A 25,000-nucleotide genomic window follows, 5' to 3' on the forward strand; every position below is an offset into this window, starting at 1 on the left:
AATTTTGTTAAATGAATTTACCTGAGTCAAGTTAAAGCTGTCAGAAGTGGGATTTGAACCCACGCCTCCAGAGGAGACTGCGACCTGAACGCAGCGCCTCAGACCGCTCGGCCATCCTGACTACCCTGCGAGAGGGTTCACAAAACTCAAGGCAACCCACATCGATTGATTGTCACCATAAATGTAAGCAATCAAGCCGAAACGCAGGTCAACGGTTGGAAATCAAATTATGGCATCATAGTACCACTATCCATCCATGTTCCACCACTAATCCAGGCCAATGTCACGAAGGCAACAGGATGAGCAGGTATTTCCAGACTTCCCTTGCCAAAGACACCTCCTCCAGTGGATTCCCAAGGCATTGCCCGGTCAGCCGAGAGACAAAGTCTCTCCAGTGTGTCCTCCGTCTTCTCAAGGCATCCTTCTGGTGGACCATGCCCGGACCACCATCCGATGGAGGTGTCCAGGAGGCATCTGAATGAGATGTAGTAGCAGCATAGTACCAATACAGCATCAGTTTCCATTGCCAGAGAAGCAAATCATGAACAAGCAGTCCAGAACCACGCAGTCTTCAACTAATCATCTCTCATGATGCACATTGAGACACACTGGAGGTTTCACTTGATGAGGTTAGCTTTGGCATTGTGTCCAGAATGTGAGACAAACAAAGTCTTCCGACACTCTGAAGTCCGAGAATGTGTTACATAGAGTTAGTTTATTCAGCATTGAGTCGCTGTTAGTTTAACATCTTCCACAAGAAGCGAGTTTGCGTTGGCTGGGAATTGAGCCCAGGTCTCCCGCATGGCAGGCGAGAATTCTACCACTGAACCATCAATGCTTAAAAAACTAGACAAAATGATGGAATCAGAACGGGATCTAAAACAATCTGTTATTACATAGTCATGGACGTTTTGCATGGAAATTCATGGTCTGCAGAGCATGACATCATTGGACTTTTGTCATCCCCTGACTAGACCTGGCTCCAAAATATTTATATGTGAACTCTTCAGTAAAATGTTCTGACGGTGAAATAAAGAAAGACTAAAAATTTTGTTAAATGACTTCACCTTAGTCAAGTTAAAGCTGCCAGAAGTGGGATTTGAACCCACGCCTCCAGAGGAGACTGCGACCTTAACGCAGCGCCTTACACCGCTCGGCCATCCTGACTACCCAGCAAGAATGTTCACAAAACTCAAGGCAACCCACATCGATCGATTGTCACCATAAATGTAAGCGATCAAGCCGAAACGCAGGTCAACAGTCGGAAATCAAATTATGGCATCATAGTACCACTATCCATCCATGTTCCACCACTAATCCAGGCCAGTGTCACGAAGGCAACAGGATGAGCAGGTATTTCCAGACTTCCCTTGCCAAAGACACCTCCTCCAGTGGATTCCCAAGGCATTGCCCGGTCAGCCGAGAGACAAAGTCTCTCCAGTGTGTCCTCCGTCTTCTCAAGGCATCCTTCTGGTGGACCATGCCCGGACCACCATCCGATGGAGGTGTCCAGGAGGCATCTGAATGAGATGTAGTAGCAGCATAGTACCAATACAGCATCAGTTTCCATTGCCAGAGAAGCAAATCACGAACAAGCAGTCCAGAACCACGCAGTCTTCAACTAATCATCTCTCATGATGCACATTGAGACGCGCTGGAGGTTTCACTTGATGAGGTTAGCTTTGGCATTGTGTCCAGAATGTGAGACAAACAAAGTCTTCCGACACTCTGAAGTCCGAGAATGTGTTACATAGAGTTAGTTTATTCAGCATTGAGTCGCTGTTAGTTTAACATCTTCCACAAGAAGCGAGTTTGCGTTGGCTGGGAATTGAGCCCAGGTCTCCCGCATGGCAGGCGAGAATTCTACCACTGAACCATCAATGCTTAAAAAACTAGACAAAATGATGGAATCAGAACGGGATCTAAAACAATCTGTTATTACATAGTCATGGACGTTTTTCATGGAAATTCATGGTCTGCAGAGCATGACATCGTTGGACTTTTGTCATCCCCTGACTAGACCTGGCTCCAAAATATTTATATGTGAACTCTTCAGTAAAATGTTCTGACGGTGAAATAAAGAAAGACTAAAAATTTTGTTAAATGACTTTACCTGAGTCAAGTTGAAGCTGTCAGAAGTGGGATTTAAACCAACGCCTCCAGAGGACACTGCGACCTTAACGCAGCGCCTTAGACCGCTCGGCCATCCCGACTACCCAGCTAGAATGTTCACAAAACTCAAGGCAACCCACATTGATCGATTGTCACCATAAATGTAAGCAATCAAGCCTAAACGCAGGTCAACGGTTGGAAATCAAATTATGGCATCATAGTACCACTATCCATCCATGTTCCACCACTAATCCAGGCCAGTGTCACGAAGGCAACAGGATGAGCAGGTATTTCCAGACTTCCCTTGCCAAAGACACCTCCTCCAGTGGATTCCCAAGGCATTGCCTGGTCAGCCGAGAGACAAAGTCTCTCCAGTGTGTCCTCAGTTTTCTCAAGGCATCCTCCTGGTGGACCATGCCCGGACCACCATCCGATGGACGTGTCCAGGAGGCATCTGAATGAGATGTAGTAGCAGCATAGTACCAATACAGCATCAGTTTCCATTGCCAGAGAAGCAAATCACGAACAAGCAGTCCAGAACCACGCAGTCTTCAACTAATCATCTCTCATGATGCACATTGAGACGCACTGGAGGTTTCACTTGATGAGGTTAGCTTTGGCATTGTGTCCAGAATGTGAGACAAACAAAGTCTTCCGACACTCTGAAGTCCGAGAATGTGTTACATAGAGTTAGTTTATTCAGCATTGAGTCGCTGTTAGTTTAACATCTTCCACAAGAAGCGAGTTTGCGTTGGCTGGGAATTGAGCCCAGGTCTCCCGCATGGCAGGCGAGAATTCTACCACTGAACCATCAATGCTTAAAAAACTAGACAAAATGATGGAATCAGAACGGGATCTAAAACAATCTGTTATTACATAGTCATGGACGTTTTTCATGGAAATTCATGGTCTGCAGAGCATGACATCGTTGGACTTTTGTCATCCCCTGACTAGACCTGGCTCCAAAATATTTATATGTAAACTCTTCAGTAAAATGTTCTGACGGTGAAATAAAGAAAGACTAAAAATTTTGTTAAATGACTTTACCTGAGTCAAGTTGAAGCTGTCAGAAGTGGGATTTAAACCAACGCCTCCAGAGGAGACTGCGACCTTAACGCAGCAACTTAGACCGCTCGGCCATCCCGACTACCCAGCTAGAATGTTCACAAAACTCAAGGCAACCCACATTGATCGATTGTCACCATAAATGTAAGCAATCAAGCCTAAACGCAGGTCAACGGTTGGAAATCAAATTATGGCATCATAGTACCACTATCCATCCATGTTCCACCACTAATCCAGGCCAGTGTCACGAAGGCAACAGGATGAGCAGGTATTTCCAGACTTCCCTTGCCAAAGACACCTCCTCCAGTGGATTCCCAAGGCATTGCGTGGTCAGCCGAGAGACAAAGTCTCTCCAGTGTGTCCTCAGTCTTCTCAAGGCATCCTCCTGGTGGACCATGCCCGGACCACCATCCGATGGAGGTGTCCAGGAGGCATCTGAACGAGATGTAGTAGCAGCATAGTACCAATACAGCTTCAGTTTCCACTGCCAGAGAAGCAAATCACGAACAAGCAGTCCAAAACCACGCAGTCTTCAACTGATCATCTCTCATGATGCACATTGAGACACACTGGAGGTTTCACTTGATGAGGTTAGCTTTGGCATTGTGTCCAGAATGTGAGACAAACAAAGTCTTCCGACACTCTGAAGTCCGAGAATGTGTCACATAAAGTTAGTTTATTCAGCATTGAGTCGCTGTTAGTTTAACATCTTCCACAAGAAGCGAGTTTGCGTTGGCTGGGAATTGAGCCCAGGTCTCCCGCATGGCAGGCGAGAATTCTACCACTGAACCATCAATGCTTAAAAAACTAGACAAAATGATGGAATCAGAACGGGATCTAAAACAATCTGTTATTACATAGTCATGGACGTTTTTCATGGAAATTCATGGTCTGCAGAGCATGACATCGTTGGACTTTTGTCATCCCCTGACTAGACCTGGCTCCAAAATATTTATATGTGAACTCTTCAGTAAAATGTTCTGACGGTGAAATAAAGAAAGACTAAAAATTTTGTTAAATGACTTTACCTGAGTCAAGTTGAAGCTGTCAGAAGTGGGATTTAAACCAACGCCTCCAGAGGAGACTGCGACCTTAACGCAGCAACTTAGACCGCTCGGCCATCCCGACTACCCAGCTAGAATGTTCACAAAACTCAAGGCAACCCACATTGATCGATTGTCACCATAAATGTAAGCAATCAAGCCTAAACGCAGGTCAACGGTTGGAAATCAAATTATGGCATCATAGTACCACTATCCATCCATGTTCCACCACTAATCCAGGCCAGTGTCACGAAGGCAACAGGATGAGCAGGTATTTCCAGACTTCCCTTGCCAAAGACACCTCCTCCAGTGGATTCCCAAGGCATTGCGTGGTCAGCCGAGAGACAAAGTCTCTCCAGTGTGTCCTCAGTCTTCTCAAGGCATCCTCCTGGTGGACCATGCCCGGACCACCATCCGATGGAGGTGTCCAGGAGGCATCTGAACGAGATGTAGTAGCAGCATAGTACCAATACAGCTTCAGTTTCCACTGCCAGAGAAGCAAATCACGAACAAGCAGTCCAAAACCACGCAGTCTTCAACTGATCATCTCTCATGATGCACATTGAGACACACTGGAGGTTTCACTTGATGAGGTTAGCTTTGGCATTGTGTCCAGAATGTGAGACAAACAAAGTCTTCCGACACTCTGAAGTCCGAGAATGTGTCACATAAAGTTAGTTTATTCAGCATTGAGTCGCTGTTAGTTTAACATCTTCCACAAGAAGCGAGTTTGCGTTGGCTGGGAATTGAGCCCAGGTCTCCCGCATGGCAGGCGAGAATTCTACCACTGAACCATCAATGCTTAAAAAACTAGACAAAATGATGGAATCAGAACGGGATCTAAAACAATCTGTTATTACATAGTCATGGACGTTTTTCATGGAAATTCATGGTCTGCAGAGCATGACATCGTTGGACTTTTGTCATCCCCTGACTAGACCTGGCTCCAAAATATTTATATGTGAACTCTTCAGTAAAATGTTCTGACGGTGAAATAAAGAAAGACTAAAAATTTTGTTAAATGACTTTACCTGAGTCAAGTTGAAGCTGTCAGAAGTGGGATTTAAACCAACGCCTCCAGAGGAGACTGCGACCTTAACGCAGCAACTTAGACCGCTCGGCCATCCCGACTACCCAGCTGGAATGTTCACAAAACTCAAGGCAACCCACATTGATCGATTGTCACCATAAATGTAAGCAATCAAGCCTAAACGCAGGTCAACGGTTGGAAATCAAATTATGGCATCATAGTACCACTATCCATCCATGTTCCACCACTAATCCAGGCCAGTGTCACGAAGGCAACAGGATGAGCAGGTATTTCCAGACTTCCCTTGCCAAAGACACCTCCTCCAGTGGATTCCCAAGGCATTGCGTGGTCAGCCGAGAGACAAAGTCTCTCCAGTGTGTCCTCAGTCTTCTCAAGGCATCCTCCTGGTGGACCATGCCCGGACCACCATCCGATGGAGGTGTCCAGGAGGCATCTGAACGAGATGTAGTAGCAGCATAGTACCAATACAGCTTCAGTTTCCACTGCCAGAGAAGCAAATCACGAACAAGCAGTCCAAAACCACGCAGTCTTCAACTGATCATCTCTCATGATGCACATTGAGACACACTGGAGGTTTCACTTGATGAGGTTAGCTTTGGCATTGTGTCCAGAATGTGAGACAAACAAAGTCTTCCGACACTCTGAAGTCCGAGAATGTGTCACATAAAGTTAGTTTATTCAGCATTGAGTCGCTGTTAGTTTAACATCTTCCACAAGAAGCGAGTTTGCGTTGGCTGGGAATTGAGCCCAGGTCTCCCGCATGGCAGGCGAGAATTCTACCACTGAACCATCAATGCTTAAAAAACTAGACAAAATGATGGAATCAGAACGGGATCTAAAACAATCTGTTATTACATAGTCATGGACGTTTTTCATGGAAATTCATGGTCTGCAGAGCATGACATCGTTGGACTTTTGTCATCCCCTGACTAGACCTGGCTCCAAAATATTTATATGTGAACTCTTCAGTAAAATGTTCTGACGGTGAAATAAAGAAAGACTAAAAATTTTGTTAAATGACTTTACCTGAGTCAAGTTGAAGCTGTCAGAAGTGGGATTTAAACCAACGCCTCCAGAGGACACTGCGACCTTAACGCAGCGCCTTAGACCGCTCGGCCATCCCGACTACCCAGCTAGAATGTTCACAAAACTCAAGGCAACCCACATTGATCGATTGTCACCATAAATGTAAGCAATCAAGCCTAAACGCAGGTCAACGGTTGGAAATCAAATTATGGCATCATAGTACCACTATCCATCCATGTTCCACCACTAATCCAGGCCAGTGTCACGAAGGCAACAGGATGAGCAGGTATTTCCAGACTTCCCTTGCCAAAGACACCTCCTCCAGTGGATTCCCAAGGCATTGCCTGGTCAGCCGAGAGACAAAGTCTCTCCAGTGTGTCCTCAGTTTTCTCAAGGCATCCTCCTGGTGGACCATGCCCGGACCACCATCCGATGGAGGTGTCCAGGAGGCATCTGAATGAGATGTAGTAGCAGCATAGTACCAATACAGCATCAGTTTCCATTGCCAGAGAAGCAAATCACGAACAAGCAGTCCAAAACCACGCAGTCTTCAACTGATCATCTCTCATGATGCACATTGAGACACACTGAAGGTTTCACTTGATGAGGTTAGCTTTGGCATTGTGCCCAGAATGTAAGACAAACAAAGTCTTTCGACACTCTGAAGTCCGAGAATGTGTTACATAGAGTTAGTTTATTCAGCATTGAGTCGCTGTTAGTTTAACATCTTCCACAAGAAGCGAGTTTGCGTTGGCTGGGAATTGAGCCCAGGTCTCCCGCATGGCAGGCGAGAATTCTACCACTGAACCATCAATGCTTAAAAAACTAGACAAAATGATGGAATCAGAACGGGATCTAAAACAATCTGTTATTACATAGTCATGGACGTTTTTCATGGAAATTCATGGTCTGCAGAGCATGACATCGTTGGACTTTTGTCATCCCCTGACTAGACCTGGCTCCAAAATATTTATATGTGAACTCTTCAGTAAAATGTTCTGACGGTGAAATAAAGAAAGACTAAAAATTTTGTTAAATGACTTTACCTGAGTCAAGTTGAAGCTGTCAGAAGTGGGATTTAAACCAACGCCTCCAGAGGAGACTGCGACCTTAACGCAGCGCCTTAGACCGCTCGGCCATCCCGACTACCCAGCTAGAATGTTCACAAAACTCAAGGCAACCCACATTGATCGATTGTCACCATAAATGTAAGCAATCAAGCCTAAACGCAGGTCAACGGTTGGAAATCAAATTATGGCATCATAGTACCACTATCCATCCATGTTCCACCACTATTCCAGGCCAGTGTCACGAAGGCAACAGGATGAGCAGGTATTTCCAGACTTCCCTTGCCAAAGACACCTCCTCCAGTGGATTCCCAAGGCATTGCCCGGTCAGCCGAGAGACAAAGTCTCTCCAGTGTGTCCTCCGTCTTCTCAAGGCATCCTCCTGGTGGACCATGCCCGGACCACCATCCGATGGAGGTGTCCAGGCGGCATCTGAACGAGATGTAGTAGCAGCATAGTACCAATACAGCATCAGTTTCCACTGCCAGAGAAGCAAATCACGAACAAGCAGTCCAAAACCACGCAGTCTTCAACTGATCATCTCTCATGATGCACATTGAGACACACTGAAGGTTTCACTTGATGAGGTTAGCTTTGGCATTGTGCCCAGAATGTGAGACAAACAAAGTCTTTTGACACTCTGAAGTCCGAGAATGTGTCACATAAGGTTAGTTTATTCAGCATTGAGTCGCTGTTAGTTTAACATCTTCCACAAGAAGCGAGTTTGCGTTGGCTGGGAATTGAGCCCAGGTCTCCCGCATGGCAGACGAGAATTCTACCACTGAACCACCAATGCTTAAGAGACCAGACAAAATGATAGAGTCAGAACGGGATCAAAAACAATCTGTTATTACATAGTCATGGACGTTTTGCATGGAAATTCATGGTCTGCAGAGCATGACATCGTTGGACTTTTGTCATCCCCTGACTAGACCTGGCTCCAAAATATTTATATGTGAACTCTTCAGTAAAATGTTCGGACGGTGAAATAAAGAAAGACTAAAAATTTTGTTAAACGACTTTACCTGAGTCAAGTTGAAGCTGTCAGAAGTGGGATTTAAACCCACGCCTCCAGAGGAGACTGCGACCTCGACGCAGCGCCTTAGACCGCTCGGCCATCCTGACTACCCAGCGAGAATGTTCACAAAACTCAAGGCAACCCACATCGATCGATTGTCACCATAAATGTAAGCGATCAAGCCGAAACGCAGGTCAACGGTTGGAAATCAAATTATGGCATCATAGTACCACTATCCATCCATGTTTCACCACTAATCCAGGCCAGTGTCACGAAGGCAACAGGATGAGCAGGTATTTCCAGACTTCCCTTGCCAAAGACACCTCCTCCAGTGGATTCCCAAGGCATTGCGTGGTCAGCCGAGAGACAAAGTCTCTCCAGTGTGTCCTCCGTCTTCTCAAGGCATCCTCCTGGTGGACCATGCCCGGACCACCATCCGATGGAGGTGTCCAGGAGGCATCTGAACGAGATGTAGTAGCAGCATAGTACCAATACAGCATCAGTTTCCACTGCCAGAGAAGCAAATCACGAACAAGCAGTCCAAAACCACGCAGTCTTCAACTGATCATCTCTCATGATGCACATTGAGACACACTGAAGGTTTCACTTGATGAGGTTAGCTTTGGCATTGTGTCCAGAATGTGAGACAAAGAAAGTCTTTCGACACTCTGAAGTCCAAGAATGTGTCACATAAAGTTGGTTTATTCAGCATTGAGTTGCTGTTAGTTTAACATCTTCCACAAGAAGCAAGTTTGCGTCGGCTGGGAATTGAACCCAGGTCTCCCGCATGGCAGGCGAGAATTCTACCACTGAACCACCAATGCTTAAAAGACTAGACAAAATGATGGAATCAGAACGGGATCTAAAACAATCTGTTATTACATAGTCATGGACGTTTTGCATGGAAATTCATGGTCTGCAGAGCATGACATCGTTGGACTTTTGTCATCCCCTGACTAGACCTGGCTCCAAAATATTTATATGTGAACTCTTCAGTAAAATGTTCTGACGGTGAAATATAGAAAGAATCAAAATTTTGTTAGATGACTTTACCTGAGTCAAGTTAAAGCTGTCGGAAGTGGGATTTGAACCCACGCCTCCAGAGGAGACTGCGACCTGAACGCAGCGCCTTAGACCGCTCAGCCATCCTGACTACCCAGCGAGAACGTTCACAAAACTCAAGGCAACCCACATCGATCGATTGTCACCATAAATGTAAGCGATCAAGCCGAAACGCAGGTCAACGGTTGGAAATAAAATTATGGCATCATAGTACCACTATCCATCCATGTTTCACCACTAATCCAGACCCGTGTCACGAAGGCAACAGGATGAGCAGGTATTTCCAGACTTCCCTTGCCAAAGACACCTCCTCCAGTGGATTCCCAAGGCATTGCCCGGTCAGCCGAGAGACAAAGTCTCTCCAGTGTGTCCTCCGTCTTCTCAAGGCATCCTCCTGGTGGACCATGCCCGGACCACCATCCGATGGAGGTGTCCAGGAGGCATCTGAACGAGATGTAGTAGCAGCATAGTACCAATACAGCATCAGTTTCCACTGCCAGAGAAGCAAATCACGAACAAGCAGTCCAAAACCACGCAGTCTTCAACTGATCATCTCTCATGATGCACATTGAGACACACTGAAGGTTTCACTTGATGAGGTTAGCTTTGGCATTGTGTCCAGAATGTGAGACAAAGAAAGTCTTTCGACACTCTGAAGTCCGAGAATGTGTCACATAAAGTTGGTTTATTCAGCATTGAGTTGCTGTTAGTTTAACATCTTCCACAAGAAGCAAGTTTGCGTCGGCTGGGAATTGAACCCAGGTCTCCCGCACGGCAGGCGAGAATTCTACCACCGAACCACCAACGCTTAAAAGACTAGACAAAATGATGGAATCAGAACGGGATCTAAAACAATCTGTTATTACATAGTCATGGATGTTTTGCATGGAAATTCATGGTCTGCAGAGCATGACATCGTTGGACTTTTGTCATCCCCTGACTAGACCTGGCTCCGAAATATTTATATGTGAACTCTTCAGTAAAATGTTCTGACTGTGAAATAAAGAAAGACTAAAAATTTTGTTAAATGACTTTACCTGAGTCAAGTTGAAGCTGTCAGAAGTGGGATTTAAACCCACACCTCCAGAGGAGACTGCGACCTGAACACAGCGCCTTAGACCGCTCGGCCATCCTGACTACCCGGCAAGAGAGTTCACAAAACTCAAGGCAACCCACATCGATTGATTGTCACCATAAATGTAAGCAATCAAGCCGAAACGCAGGTCAACGGTTGGAAATCAAATTATGGCATCATAGTACCACTATCCATCCATGTTTCACCACTAATCCAGGCCAGTGTCACGAAGGCAACAGGATGAGCAGGTATTTCCAGACTTCCCTTGCCAAAGACACCTCCTCCAGTGGATTCCCAAGGCATTGCCTGGTCAGCCGAGAGACAAAGTCTCTCCAGTGTGTCCTCCGTCTTCTCAAGGCATCCTCCTGGTGGACCATGCCCGGACCACCATCCGATGGAGGTGTCCAGGAGGCATCTGAACGAGATGTAGTAGCAGCATAGTACCAATACAGCATCAGTTTCCACTGCCAGAGAAGCAAATCACGAACAAGCAGTCCAAAACCACGCAGTCTTCAACTGATCATCTCTCATGATGCACATTGAGACACACTGAAGGTTTCACTTGATGAGGTTAGCTTTGGCATTGTGTCCAGAATGTGAGACAAAGAAAGTCTTTCGACACTCTGAAGTCCGAGAATGTGTCACATAAAGTTGGTTTATTCAGCATTGAGTTGCTGTTAGTTTAACATCTTCCACAAGAAGCAAGTTTGCGTCGGCTGGGAATTGAACCCAGGTCTCCCGCATGGCAGGCGAGAATTCTACCACCAAACCACCAATGCTTAAAAGACTAGACAAAATGATGGAATCAGAACGGGATCTAAAACAATCTGTTATTACATAGTCATGGACGTTTTGCATGGAAATTCATGGTCTGCAGAGCATGACATCGTTGGACTTTTGTCATCCCCTGACTAGACCTGGCTCCAAAATATTTATATGTGAACTCTTCAGTAAAATGTTCTGACTGTGAAATAAAGAAAGACTAAAAATTTTGTTAAATGACTTTACCTGAGTCAAGTTGAAGCTGTCAGAAGTGGGATTTAAACCCACACCTCCAGAGGAGACTGCGACCTTAACGCAGCGCCTTAGACCGCTCGGCCATCCTGACTACCCGGCAAGAGAGTTCACAAAACTCAAGGCAACCCACATCGATTGATTGTCACCATAAATGTAAGCAATCAAGTCGAAACGCAGGTCAACGGTTGGAAATCAAATTATGGCATCATAGTACCACTATCCATCCATGTTTCACCACTAATCCAGGCCAGTGTCACGAAGGCAACAGGATGAGCAGGTATTTCCAGACTTCCCTTGCCAAAGACACCTCCTCCAGTGGATTCCCAAGGCATTGCCCGGTCAGCCGAGAGACAAAGTCTCTCCAGTGTGTCCTCCGTCTTCTCAAGGCATCCTCCTGGTGGACCATGCCCGGACCACCATCCGATGGAGGTGTCCAGGAGGCATCTGAACGAGATGTAGTAGCAGCATAGTACCAATACAGCATCAGTTTCCACTGCCAGAGAAGCAAATCACGAACAAGCAGTCCAAAACCACGCAGTCTTCAACTGATCATCTCTCATGATGCACATTGAGACACACTGAAGGTTTCACTTGATGAGGTTAGCTTTGGCATTGTGTCCAGAATGTGAGACAAACAAAGTCTTCCGACACTCTGAAGTCCGAGATTGTGTCACATAAAGTTGGTTCATTGAGTTGCTGTTAGTTTAACATCTTCCACAAGAAGCAAGTCTGCATTGGCTGGGAATTGAACCCAGGTCTCCCGCATGGCAGGCGAGAACTCTACCACTGAACCACCAATGCTCAAAAGACTAGACAAAATGATGGAATCAGAACGGGATCTAAAACAATCTGTTATTACATAGTCATGGACGTTTTGCATGGAAATTCATGGTCTGCAGAGCATGACATCGTTGGACTTTTGTCATCCCCTGACTAGACCTGGCTCCAAAATATTTATATGTGAACTCTTCAGTAAAATGTTCTGACGGTGAAATATAGAAAGAATCAAAATTTTGTTAAATGACTTTACCTGAGTCAAGTTAAAGCTGTCGGATGCGGGATTCGAACCCACGCCTCCAGAGGAGACTGCGACCTGAACGCAGCGCCTTAGACCGCTCGGCCATCCTGACTACCCTGCGAGAGAGTTCACAAAACTCAAGGCAACCCACATCGATTGATTGTCACCATAAATGTAAGCAATCAAGCCGAAACGCAGGTCAACGGTTGGAAATCAAATTATGGCATCATAGTACCACTATCCATCCATGTTCCACCACTAATCCAGGCCAGTGTCACGAAGGCAACAGGATGAGCAGGTATTTCCAGACTTCCCTTGCCAAAGACACCTCCTCCAGTGGATTCCCAAGGCATTGCCCGGTCAGCCGAGAGACAAAGTCTCTCCAGTGTGTCCTCCGTCTTCTCAAGGCATCCTCCTGGTGGACCATGCCCGGACCACCATCCGATGGAGGTGTCCAGGAGGCATCTGAACGAGATGTAGTAGCAGCATAGTACCAATACAGCATCAGTTTCCACTGGCAGAGAAGCAAATCACGAACAAGCAGTCCAAAACCACGCAGTCTTCAACTGATCATCTCTCATGATGCACATTGAGACACACTGAAGGTTTCACTTGATGAGGTTAGCTTTGGCATTGTGTCCAGAATGTGAGACAAAGAAAGTCTTCCGACACTCTGAAGTCCGAGAATGTGTCACATAAAGTTAGTTTACTCAGCATTGAGTCGCTGGTAGTTTAACATCTTCCACAAGAAGCAAGCTTGCGTTGGCTGGGAATCGAACCCAGGTCTCCCGCATGGCAGGCGAGAATTCTACCACTGAACCACCAATGCTTAAAAGACCAGACAAAATGATGGAATCAGAACGGGATCCAAAACAATCTGTTATTACATAGTCATGGACGTTTTGCATGGAAATTCATGGTCTGCAGAGCATGACATCGTTGGACTTTTGTCATCCCCTGACTAGACCTGGCTCCAAAATAAATATATGTGAACTCTTCAGTAAAATGTTCTGACGGTGAAATATAGAAAGAATCAAAATTTTGTTAAATGAATTTACCTGAGTCAAGTTAAAGCTGTCAGAAGTGGGATTTGAACCCACGCCTCCAGAGGAGACTGCGACCTTAACGCAGGGGACATTTCTGTACAGTGACTGAGACACAGCCCTCAAAGAGACTGACTTATTTTCTGGCGTGAGACTTTTTGTAGCCTTTTTCTCGTCCCTTCTCTGTCCCATTAGACTCTGACCTTCCTACTAATTCGGACTCCGATAGAATCTGTTGACTTTATAGATACATAATGCTGCTTCTTTTAGCAGCAGAGAATAGAACGTGGCCATTATTCTGTAGCTCTGTTAGAACTGGAATGAAAGTCGTGACTTTCCATGCAGTTGGACAACTTTTTTTCAGCCTTGCTTTTTCTAAAGCCGTGAACCGCCTGCCCTCCATCAGAAGCTCATGTAGGGACTGTGTAGAATACAGGACATCCTGCTGATTAGAACGTGTGCTGAATTTGACCCTGAGTACGGAAACTCCTCCACAGGAGTAATACAATATTTTGACCTCACCTGCACGCTGCTAAGCTCCTAAAACCTGCAGGACATTTCAAGGAGCCAGCAGGCAGGACTGTAGTCGCTACAGTTCAGCCCATCTCTGTGCTTTAGTGGAGACGTCATATTAATAATAATAATAATAATACATTTTATTTAAAAGGTGCCTTTCTCGGCACTCAAGGACACAGATATTTATGAAACAGCATGACGGGGTTTAACCCTGTCAGGTCCACGGTGAACAGAACTTCTAGGATCTGCTTCAGTGAATGTCGGAGTTTGGAAAATTCACCAAAACAATTCATCAATGTGAGCGAAGGTTTACTTTGACAACAAATTACAAGAAAAACAAATCTGAAGGAGAGATTTCACCATTTAGGCTATTTTCTCTTGCTGCTCATGGACAAATAGGAGCGATTTTTATAGAACACACAGGAACCGATTTCATGCCAGCGTCTTAAAACGGAGAGAAAACCATAATCACTGAGAGAAATGGAGCGTTTAATCGCTGAACGTATACTATGAACTGAAAATCAATAGAACCATCATGAAAACAACATAAACATGTCAATGACTGTCTGTCAGTCCGAATGCTGACGCCTAAAGGTTTAAATTGTGATCAGTGTTGTCCCCGCACAGCTAACTAAGAGAATGAGGACATTCTCGTTTCAACTTCAATCTGTCATAATTCAGCTGATGAAGATTTAAAGCTACAAGTAACTGTCGTATTTTCACATCACAGCCGGTCAGCATCACGTTTCTGCCATCAAGTCCGTATGATGGGATGTAATGGGCCCAGAGAGAGAGAGAGAGGGAGGGGGGAGAGGGAGAGGAAGAGGGAGAGAGAGAGAGAGAAAGGGAGAGAGAGAGAAAGGGAGAGGGAGAGGAAGAGAGAGAGAGAGAATATGTTTATTTCTTACTTCCAGTTGTTGGATCAGAGAATTAGAGCATCTAAAGGTCATCCAGAGACTTCCTCAGCAGAATCAAATATTCATCACCTTTCTGAAACATGGATGAAGCAGTCGGTGAAATGTTGCTCCTTATTCTTTCAAAAGAAAAAGAATAAATGAAGCCACAAGAAAATAACAAATAAACCCTTTCTCTCCGTGCAGCACGCGGTCTCTCAGGCGCGCGCACACACACATACACACACACACACACACACATACACACACACACACACACACACTCACACTCACACACACACCGGGCCTCGACCAATCCGGTATGACTTTCATATTTACTTTGATTTTCATGTTAGATTTTGACACATTTTCACACCGGATGTCATTCCTGACGAACTCTGTGCATTTATCCGGCTTGAGACCGACACAAGAGAGACACTGGCTGTGCTACGTTAGCTCCTTACTTTTGGATTTGTGTCCAGTATGAATGATTTCTTCTTCATCAGTTTCACTAATAAGCATCGCGTGGGGGTTGACATTAATGTTATTGACGTCTGCTCTGTCTACTCCCGTTCCCCAGACGCTGGTTCGCTGGGTTGGGGGGTTGCCCGAGCTCGGCGGTGGGTTGGGTGGTGGGGGGGAGGGGTGCGGTGGGGGGGGGGGGGGCGCGGGCGGTGGGGGTGGGGGGCGGTGGTGGGGGGGGGGGTCTGGGGGACTGTGGGATGGGTGGAGGGTGCTGGGAGGGGGGGGGGCGGGTGGTTGTGGGGGGCGTGGTGTTGGGTGCTGGTGGGGCGCCAGGCCGGCCCGCTGTGCCCCGTGCCGCTGCGCTGGCCTAGGTTTCGTCGGCTGTGTTGGTGGAGGTCGCCCCCGGGCCCTGGACTGGTTCTTCTGCGTGTGGCTCTGGGGGGGCCATGGTGGTCGTTCTTGGGTTGCTGTAGCTGCTTGGGGTGATCTGGGGGCTTATGTTGCCATTGTTGGGTCCGGGATGGCTGCCCCGTTCTTAGGTGGAGGTTTCACGCATGCCAGATCCACCACTCCAGCACCAATCAAAACTCGATCTGAGTTAACTCCGCCCACAGATCTCCGAGTCAGTGGAGGTTGCTGGGTCAGTGTTTGTGGCTCTCACTATGCTCTCTCTCTTCTTCCTCAGATCTCCTGAGAACTTGGTGATCCAGACTTTCCTCTAGAGGCTGATGTGAACCTGGTGTATTGGGACAACTCTTGGTGATGATTGGATGGAAGGGGTAGAATTAAGGAGCACAAATAAATCCATTGCACTCTCTCCTCAGAACACTGTGTATTTGTCACTTTGTGTTTGTCCATGTTGTGTGTTCACTGCGGTGTGCACAGCCCTCTACGGCGGTAAGCAGGTAATAAAATCAATAAAATAGGAATAGGCTAGGCTGCCAAGAGGGCAGGTGACGGTCACAATCACTATAAGAATAAAAATTGCATAGAACTCCAGCAGTGACTGACGTCATGTCCGTCACTGTGGAGCACGAATGCAGACAAGGTAAAAAAAAAAAAATTAAAAAAAAAAAAAAATGTTATTGACGTCTACATCATCAGTGTCTGTGGGAGGTTGAATGGAATCGGCCAAATTCTTTCCTGCATTGATGAAATATTCATTGATCTGTTTATGTTCCCTGATTATTCTACCATTTGTTGAGTAGAAGGAATGCCGGTAATTTATTAGGCCCGAGCGCCTATCCTAGGCGTAAGGGGCTATTGCTTTTGCAACGCAGAAGACGACAAGTTGACGAGCGCAGCTCGTCAACCCTCGGCATCCAACTTTGCCATGCTGTTGAGGACGACCAACACACCCACGCACACACACACCGACACTCAACAGCACACACACACACACCCCGACACTAAACAACACAGACACACAGACACACACACACACAGACTCGTAGCCCTCGTCGAGACCATTCCGAAAATGTATTTTGTGTAGAAATCGCACACTCAGAAAAAAAGTTATATTGTTTTTGCAAAAATTCTTTATTAGGCCCGAGCGCCTATTCTAGGCGTAAGGGGCTATTGCTTTTGCAACGCAGAAGACAAGTTGACGAGCGTAGCGAGTCAACCCTCGACAAAGTTGACGAGCGCAGCTCGTCAACCCTCGGCATCCAACTTTGCCATGCTGTTGAGGACGACCAACACACCCATGCACACACACACCGACACTCAACAGCACACACACACACCCTGACACTAAACAACACAAATGCACACACACAGAGATCCACAAACACGAGTTGACGAGCGCAGCAAGTCAACTCGTGTTTGTAACTGTCTTCCGATGGTTGACGAGCGCAGCGAGTCAACCATCGGGCGACCAACACACCCACGCCCACACCCACGACACTCAACAGCACACACACACACACCCCGACACTAAACAACACAGACACACAGACACACACACACACACAAACGCGTAGCCCTCGTCGAGACCATTCCGAAAATGTATTTTGTGTAGAAATCACACACTCAGAAAAAAAGTTATATTGTTTTTGCAAAAATTCTTTATTTCTTCTTTTTCTTTTTCTTTGTTCTGCTGTTTAAATGGCAATTTGACCCCCTGAACATACTCGAAAACTCACCAAACTTTGAACCAAGCTCAGAACCGGCGAAAAATTAATTATTTTATGTGTTTCAAAATTGGGCATGAAAAAGTGGCGCGCTAGCGCCACCTACAAAAATCACAATGCATTGTGCCTATGGGGGGTCCGACGCCAACTTTGTCGGACAGCCACGAAATTCGGTACACACATGCGTCAAGTCAGGGCAAAAAAATATATATATTATGGCCACGCCCCCAGACACACAGGAAGGCGGACATATTGGATTGAAACTTAAAAACTGCAGAGTCAGCGTTTTCACACACACACTCCAATCCAAACCAAATTTTAAACACTTATTGATCCTTCCTACCTGGACATTTTAAAAGTGAAACTTTGACAATCAGCCTTACAGCGCCCCCTAGAGAACAATAACAAAAATTGAATGGGAATTTAAAAAATACTTTGCCAGAAATGATTGAAACTTACCAGAAAAGTCCCTCATGTGGTCCCGATCAAAAAACACAATCGCAACCACGTTGTTGTTTTTACGGTGTTGCCGTGGCGATGGCAACCCCTCCTATGGGGAGGGGTCCGACGCCAACTTTGTCGGACAGCCACGAAATTCGGTACAGACGTGCGTCATGTCAGGTCAAAAAAAAAAGTTTTATGGCCATGCCCCCAGACACACAGGAAGGCGGCCATATTGGATTGAAACTCCTGACGGCAGATGGCCATATAATCCAAATAACGATTTGACTAAACTGTGAGCTACTCATGCAGCTCAAATCTAAACACTTGCGAAGCACTCAGGACAAAAGCGGCACGCGTCGGCGGGTCAGCTCAACGGCCTGTCGGCCGGCAAGGGCCTACAACGCCGCTTGCGGCTTTAATTTTATTTTTCTTGTTTTAATTATTTCATTGAAAACTTCCAGTATTTTATATCTTTGGTTGTTGTTTCTCATAATTCTGGTTATTTTTTATTTTTATAGGTCTTGTATTTGTTTTCAGCCTCTTTTATTCTTAACCTCAGGAATTCTTTTTTATAACATCTTTATTTTTGCATGCATTTTGTGGCTTATCTTAATTGTTTATCCTTTTAACCATGAGTGGACAGTGTTTATCATATATGGAGATGAATGTCTTATAAGACTCCGTGCATTAGTCACCTTCGGACTGATTTACGACGTCCTTTCTTTGATGATAAATGGCACTGTCTGTTATTACCTCTGTTTCGATGGCGTTTGTCTCGTTTTGCAGGATTAAGGAAAAACTGATGGATCCTGGCCTCACAGCGAGATGGTCGCGGGTTCTTCTCCGACTTGTGGCCATTCTGTGAGGAGTTTGCATGTTCTCCCCTGCGTGGGTTCTCTCCGGGTTCTCCCCGTGTCTGCGTGGGTTCTCTCCGGGTTCTCCGGCTTCCTCTCACCACCAAAGACATGCAGCCTAGGCTGATTGGTGACACCAAATTGCCCGTAGGTGTGAGTGTGTGTGTGGCTGGTTGTCTGTCACTGTGTTGCCCTGCGATGAACTGGCGGCTCGTCCAGGGTGTACCCCGCCTCTCGCCCATTGACTGCTGGGATTGGCTCCAGCTTGGCCCGCGACCCGATAACGGATTAAGAGGTTGGAAATGACTGATGGATCCTGAGAGTGATCCCGATACCAGTCTGGAAACAAAAATAAATAAAAGATTGGGTGCGGGTGTGGGGGGGGAAATCTGATTTTCCTTTTTACTTATAATGGAGACTTTGAAAATAAAATAAAACTCATATCTTGTAAAATGTGCATTGATTTCACTTACCACAAAATATCAGTCATGAAGGGGTCCGATATGAACCATCATGCAAAATGTCTTCTGGATCTGATCCAGAATGAGTTCAGGAAGAAGTATTACATTTTAACATTAAACCCATTTATGGATTTAAAACACACCGATTCTGATTCACTTTGATTTTTCATGTTGGCGTATAAAGATACCAAGAACAATCTAGAATCTTCTGGTGCTGATCCAGATCACCATGTGGACGGTGTAGATCCAGTTAGGAGGGGAACGAGCTGCTTGGGGGAGGTCTGTGCTCTCTCTTTCTAGATATATCCGCCAAAGAGGTTATGTTTTTGCCGGCTTAAGGGTCTGTTAGCAGGATAACTCAAAAGTTAGAGCTGGTGACGTTGGGAATGTTTCCAGGAACAGATGATTACATTCTGGTGCTGATCCAGAAGAGATCCTGGATTCTGGATCAGTTTGAAACCTTCGTTAACATTGCAGTCAATGAAGCTTCAAAACGTGTTCCTCAATATCTCGGTTGATTATTGACCGATGTTTATGGAATATGACACAGTTATGTTTGTGTGTGTTGTGGCCCTGTGATGTGCTGGCGACACATTCGGGGGGGGACCCCGCCTCGCTCCTGCATCTCCCGTGACCCGCAAAGCGAAAGAGAATGAATGAACAAATGAAAGATATAAGAACAGACACAAATCCGTCATGTCATCGTTCTCTATTTACCGCCGGTGAAGAACCGAGTTTCTCCTGCAGCAGAACCGCACAATGGAGATGGTTCTAAAGGCATAGCAAGAAAAGGAGTCTGAACACGTACAGGTTTACCTGATACTTTGATGAAACCTCACAAACAAGCTACAACAGCTGAGAAACAGAGTGAAAAGACAGAGGGAGACACCATTAGGACATAAAGATGAGGGCCAGACAGGAAGTAGATCCAGGGGACAGAGGGAGACGCCAGTAGGACGTAAAGTTGAGGGCCAGACAGGAAGTAGATCCAGGGGGCAGTACGTTTGAATCTCTTGGAACCATAGAGGACGGTGGAGCTTCTGGACATTCAGCTGAAATACAAGAAGACAGAGCGAGAGCATGCGTTTCAACTTTCATTAGCCGGTGATGCAGGCAGCACAAGCGTCTCAGGAAGAGCAAGAACGAAGCGTCAGCTGGACTTTAGTTAGACTGAAGACGTGCTTTACGGAGACGTGGCTCAGCGCACAGATCCCGGACAGCGCGCTCCAGCTGGAGGATTTCCGCGGATCGTGACCCGCTGCTCTCCGGTAAGGCCAAAGGCGGCGGACTCTGCTTCTATATTAACAACGGCTGGTGCACCGACGTGACTGCGATCGCCCAAGACTGTTCTCCTGCTCTGGAATATTTTTTCAACGTGCACTCACGGAAAAGATTTTATGTTTGGAGCGGACTTTCCCTGATTCTCTTGTTATTGTTCTTGGTGACTTCAACAAGGGAGATCTGAGCCAGGAACTTCCCAAATACAGACAGTTTATTAAATGCCCCACCAGAGAGGAGAACACGTTGGACCATTGCTACACGACGGTGGGCGGGGCCTATCGCGCTGTACCACGTGCTGCCCTCGGACTATCAGACCACGTGGTCATCCACCTCATCCCAACATACAGACAGAGACTGAAGCGTGCTAAACCAGTAGCAAGCACATCCAAGATCTGGACTGGTGAGGCTGTTGAGGAGCTCCGCTCGTGTTTGGAGACGACAGACTGGGACATATTTAGGGCTGCTACGGATAACCTGGACGAGTACACGGACACGGTGACCTCATGGATCAGCTACAATGAGGAGCGCATTGTACCAACGCGCACCAGGGTGAGTTACGCTAAAGACAAGCCCTGGTTCACCTCGAAGCTCAGCCAGATCAGACGTGAGAAAGAGGAGCGGAGACAGAGACAGCTATAAGGGGGTGAAGTACAGGTTTAGCAGGGAGCTGAAGAACGTTAAATCAGTGTATTCACGCAGACTCCAGCAGCAGTTCTCTGCTAACGACCCTGCAGCAGTTTGGGGGGGGGGGGGCATTACCAACTACAAGCCCAAAGCCCCCCGAGCTCTGAACGACCTGCCGCTTGCTCAGCGTCTAAATATGCACTACTGCCGCTTCGACCAACCAGCCCCCCACACCCATCCGGACCCTCCAGTCACCCCCTCCTCCACCCACGACATGGAGGGCAAACCGCCAAATGCCTCCATAGACTCTCCCACCACCCCCACTGCCCTCTGCATCCAGGAGCAGGATGTGCACAGACAGTTCACAAAGCTGAACCCCCGTAAAGCTGCGGGGCCGGACAATGTTTCCCCCTCCACCCTGAAACATTTTGCCAGTGAGCTGACTCCTGTCTTCACAGACATTTTTAATACCTCCCTGGAGTCCAGTCATGTGCCAGCCTGCTTCAAGTCCTCCACCATTGTTCCTGTCCCCAAGAAGCCAAGGATCACAGGACTTAATGACTACAGACCGATAGCACTGACATCTGTAGTCAGGAAGTCTTTTGAGCGCCTGGTTCTCCACCACCTGAAGACCCTCACCGCCCCCCTCCTGGACCCGCTGCAGTTCGCCTACCGAGCCAACAGGTCTGTAGACGACGCAGTCAATCTGGCCCTCCACTTCATCCTGCAGGATCTGGACTCCCCAGGAACCGACGCCAGGATCCTGTTTGTGGACTTCAGCTCAGCTTTCAACACCGTCCTCCCGGGACTGCTCCAGGACAAGCTGCTCCAGCTCGACGTGCCTGACTCCCTCTGCTGGTGGATCACTGACTTCCTGACGGAGCGGAGGCAGCATGTGCGGCTGGGGTCTATGGTCTCAGACACCCTGACTATCAGAACCGGATCCCCCCAGGGCTGTGTACTTTCACCCTGGCTCTTCTCCCTGTACACCAACTGCTGCACCTCCAGCCATCAGTCCGTCAAACTGATTAAGTTTGCGGACGACACCACCCTCATCGGGCTCATCTCGGACGGTGATGAGTCGGCCTACAGGAGGGAGGTGGACCGGCTGGTGTCCTGGTGTAGCAGCAACAACCTGGAGCTGAACAGCCAGAAAACAGTGGAGATGATCGTGGACTTCAGGAAAGTCACAGCCCCACCGTCCCCCCTCGCCCTCACATACTCCCCTACCCCCATCTCCATCGTGGACTCTTTCCGCTTCCTGGGCACCACCATCACCCGGGACCTCAAGTGGGAGCCGACCATCAGCTCCCTCATCAAGAAGGCTCAGCAGAGGATGTACTTCCTGCAGCAGCTGAGGAAACTCAAGCTGCCAACCCAGATGTTGGTGCAGTTCTACACCTCCATCGTGGAGTCTGTCCTCACCTCCTCCATCACCGTGTGGTACGCTGGCGCCACCACCAGGGACAGACACAGAGTGCAGCGCATTGTACGTGCTGCGGAGAAGGTGATCGGCTGCAAGCTGCCATCGCTCCAGGACCTGTATGTCTCCAGGACTCTGAGGCGTGCAGGTCGGATCACAGCCGACCCTTCCCACCCTGGACATGGACTCTTTGACCCTCTCCCCTCAGGCAGGAGGCTACGGTCCATCCGGACCAGAACCTCCCGCCACAAGAACAGCTTCTTCCCCTCAGCCGTAAGACTCATGAACACTTAATAATTCTGTCCCGGACTCCTGAATACAACTTGCACTGTTCCATTTGCACTGCGTGATGACGCTAGTTTACTGCTGCTAGTACACATCTGTGTAACCACTCCGGCTGCTGCTGATGTGTCTGTACTTGTATGGTTTTTGTATTTTGTCATTAATGTTACATGTAGCACGACTTCACCGAGAAACGTTCCTAGTCTGTGAACCCTCACTGACAATGGCAATAAACCACTTCTGATTCTGATTCAACCTTCATCCAAGAGGCCGTCTGGCAACCTTTAAGCAAACGGGCACGCTTGGTGATGGGGGACTAACCTCTTGCACCCGGGCCACACCCGGAGTTAGCTGGGATAGGCTCCGGCTAAACCCGGGACACGGATTCGGATAAGCAGCCGAAGGCGAGACAATCACTGATTGTTTCGTCTTCAAGAAGACAAATGAATGAATGGAGAATATTTGTTGATAGGATACTTTCTGATGTTGCTTTGAAACCCGGCTTGACTGAAGGTTCTCTGCCTCTTTGCATTGACTAATGGTTTACCTCCCGCTGACAACTAAAGGCGCCGGGCTATGTTTACCATCAAGGATTGGATGAACTGCGTGACTTGGTTTCATTGGCTCGGGGGGAGATCTGTACAAGTCCAGTTCACCACTAATCCAGATACAGTATATTGGCTCAGGTAAAAAATAGTGAACCAAACACGCTGGCTGGGAGAAATAGGCTGGGGGGGGCAGGTCTCGTCCATTGTTCCAGATGTGTGGTCAAACATCTGGTCTGATATCGCTCTGATGCATTAGTCATTATACAAGCGAGACAGACGCGAGCTCCAGAAGGGATTTTTGGATCCTGAATTACCAAGTTCAATAAACGGACTACTTACATAGACGTCATGTCGTTGAGGGCGTGGTCCAATTCCTCACTGATTGCTTTGTACTTGAGCTTCTGGGCGTAAAGCTCATCTGCGTGTCCAGACCCAGGCCAAGGAGCGATGTGAGCACAAAGGGAAAGAGGAACCGCGGAGCTGGGATCAATGGCGCTTATAATAAAACCTTCCTGCCGTAAAAGTTAAAAGCTTGTTCACAAGAATAGAAGATGAACCGCCTGCGAGAAGCAGAGGGGAATATTTACGTAAAAATAGGTCATTTACAGGAAATGTTGGGGAAGTTTCCAGGAATAACTGGATTCTGGATCACTTTGAAATTTTCGGTAACATCGCAGTCAATGTGTGTGTGTGTGGGAGGGGGTCTCTCTTTTCAGCCTGCTGTACGTTTAATATTAAAGATAGAGATTTCTAACAAGCGTCGTCTTCCAGCTGAGTCGATTCCACGTCGGAGCATCAACGGATTTGTTCTACCTGAGGAAACAGATCCAGGTGAATTCGGGGTAAATCTTCACAACAAAACGATTTCGTTTTCGGACCCTTTCACAAATGTTTCTGCCGCCTTCACCGAGACGCTGTAGTGCACAAACAGATTTGTTGTGTCTTCTAAAGCTCTGGATCCAGATCCAGAAGAATCCACCATAACTCGGGATGTCCCAATCACGAGTTTGCAGACTGGATCAGAATCAGGCGTTACCTCCCGATCAGGACTCGGATACATATGGATCGTTGTTGTCATTAGTTTTTATGAGATCTGGAGTTACGCAGTGGCACAGAGCGAGACCTCTCTACTCCAGAGACAGTAACGTGTCCGCCATGACATCACTTCCTGTGCTGAATGCTGGCTAAACATGTTAGCAGCTTGAAGCTAGTCGGGCGAGTCTGTCTGCGCTGTGGAAGTATTCTGAAGTGGACGCCACAAACCTGGCGATTGAGCTGCTGTTCTTTTAATTTTAAATATCCGTATGTAATATTTCCTGCTGCACTAGTCCAAGTCCAGAGTGAACAAAGTATTTTATTTATTACTTGAATGTTCGAGCTACTCCACAGAAGTGTTCTGTTTAAGAGTTAAATGTTGAAATAAGATGATAAAATATAAAAATAAGAGACATCCTGGATCCGTTTCTTCACTCGTCTTTTT

General features: G+C 47.0%; 10 non-coding genes across 10 annotated transcripts; all 10 read right to left on the minus strand.

Moving 5' to 3' along the window:
* Positions 1–38: 38 nt before the first annotated feature.
* On the minus strand, positions 39–121 carry trnal-cag (transfer RNA leucine (anticodon CAG)). Its single transcript has one exon. It is a non-coding gene; the product is annotated as a tRNA-Leu (tRNA).
* Positions 122–1,084: 963 nt separating this feature from the next.
* Positions 1,085–1,167, minus strand: trnal-aag (transfer RNA leucine (anticodon AAG)). The gene has a single exon. It is a non-coding gene; the product is annotated as a tRNA-Leu (tRNA).
* Positions 1,168–8,406: 7,239 nt separating this feature from the next.
* On the minus strand, positions 8,407–8,489 carry trnal-gag (transfer RNA leucine (anticodon GAG)). Its single transcript has one exon. It is a non-coding gene; the product is annotated as a tRNA-Leu (tRNA).
* Positions 8,490–9,135: 646 nt separating this feature from the next.
* trnag-gcc (transfer RNA glycine (anticodon GCC)) lies at positions 9,136–9,206 on the minus strand. The gene has a single exon. It is a non-coding gene; the product is annotated as a tRNA-Gly (tRNA).
* A 246-nt stretch (positions 9,207–9,452) lies between these two features.
* Positions 9,453–9,535, minus strand: trnal-cag (transfer RNA leucine (anticodon CAG)). The gene has a single exon. It is a non-coding gene; the product is annotated as a tRNA-Leu (tRNA).
* A 646-nt stretch (positions 9,536–10,181) lies between these two features.
* On the minus strand, positions 10,182–10,252 carry trnag-gcc (transfer RNA glycine (anticodon GCC)). Its single transcript has one exon. It is a non-coding gene; the product is annotated as a tRNA-Gly (tRNA).
* A 246-nt stretch (positions 10,253–10,498) lies between these two features.
* Positions 10,499–10,581, minus strand: trnal-cag (transfer RNA leucine (anticodon CAG)). The gene has a single exon. It is a non-coding gene; the product is annotated as a tRNA-Leu (tRNA).
* A 963-nt stretch (positions 10,582–11,544) lies between these two features.
* Positions 11,545–11,627, minus strand: trnal-aag (transfer RNA leucine (anticodon AAG)). The gene has a single exon. It is a non-coding gene; the product is annotated as a tRNA-Leu (tRNA).
* Positions 11,628–12,266: 639 nt separating this feature from the next.
* On the minus strand, positions 12,267–12,337 carry trnag-gcc (transfer RNA glycine (anticodon GCC)). Its single transcript has one exon. It is a non-coding gene; the product is annotated as a tRNA-Gly (tRNA).
* A 975-nt stretch (positions 12,338–13,312) lies between these two features.
* trnag-gcc (transfer RNA glycine (anticodon GCC)) lies at positions 13,313–13,383 on the minus strand. The gene has a single exon. It is a non-coding gene; the product is annotated as a tRNA-Gly (tRNA).
* Between the last annotated feature and the right edge of the window lie 11,617 nt (positions 13,384–25,000).

This window comes from Brachionichthys hirsutus, unplaced genomic scaffold (assembly GCF_040956055.1).
Source record: "Brachionichthys hirsutus isolate HB-005 unplaced genomic scaffold, CSIRO-AGI_Bhir_v1 contig_932, whole genome shotgun sequence".
Classification (NCBI taxonomy): domain Eukaryota; kingdom Metazoa; phylum Chordata; class Actinopteri; order Lophiiformes; family Brachionichthyidae; genus Brachionichthys; species Brachionichthys hirsutus.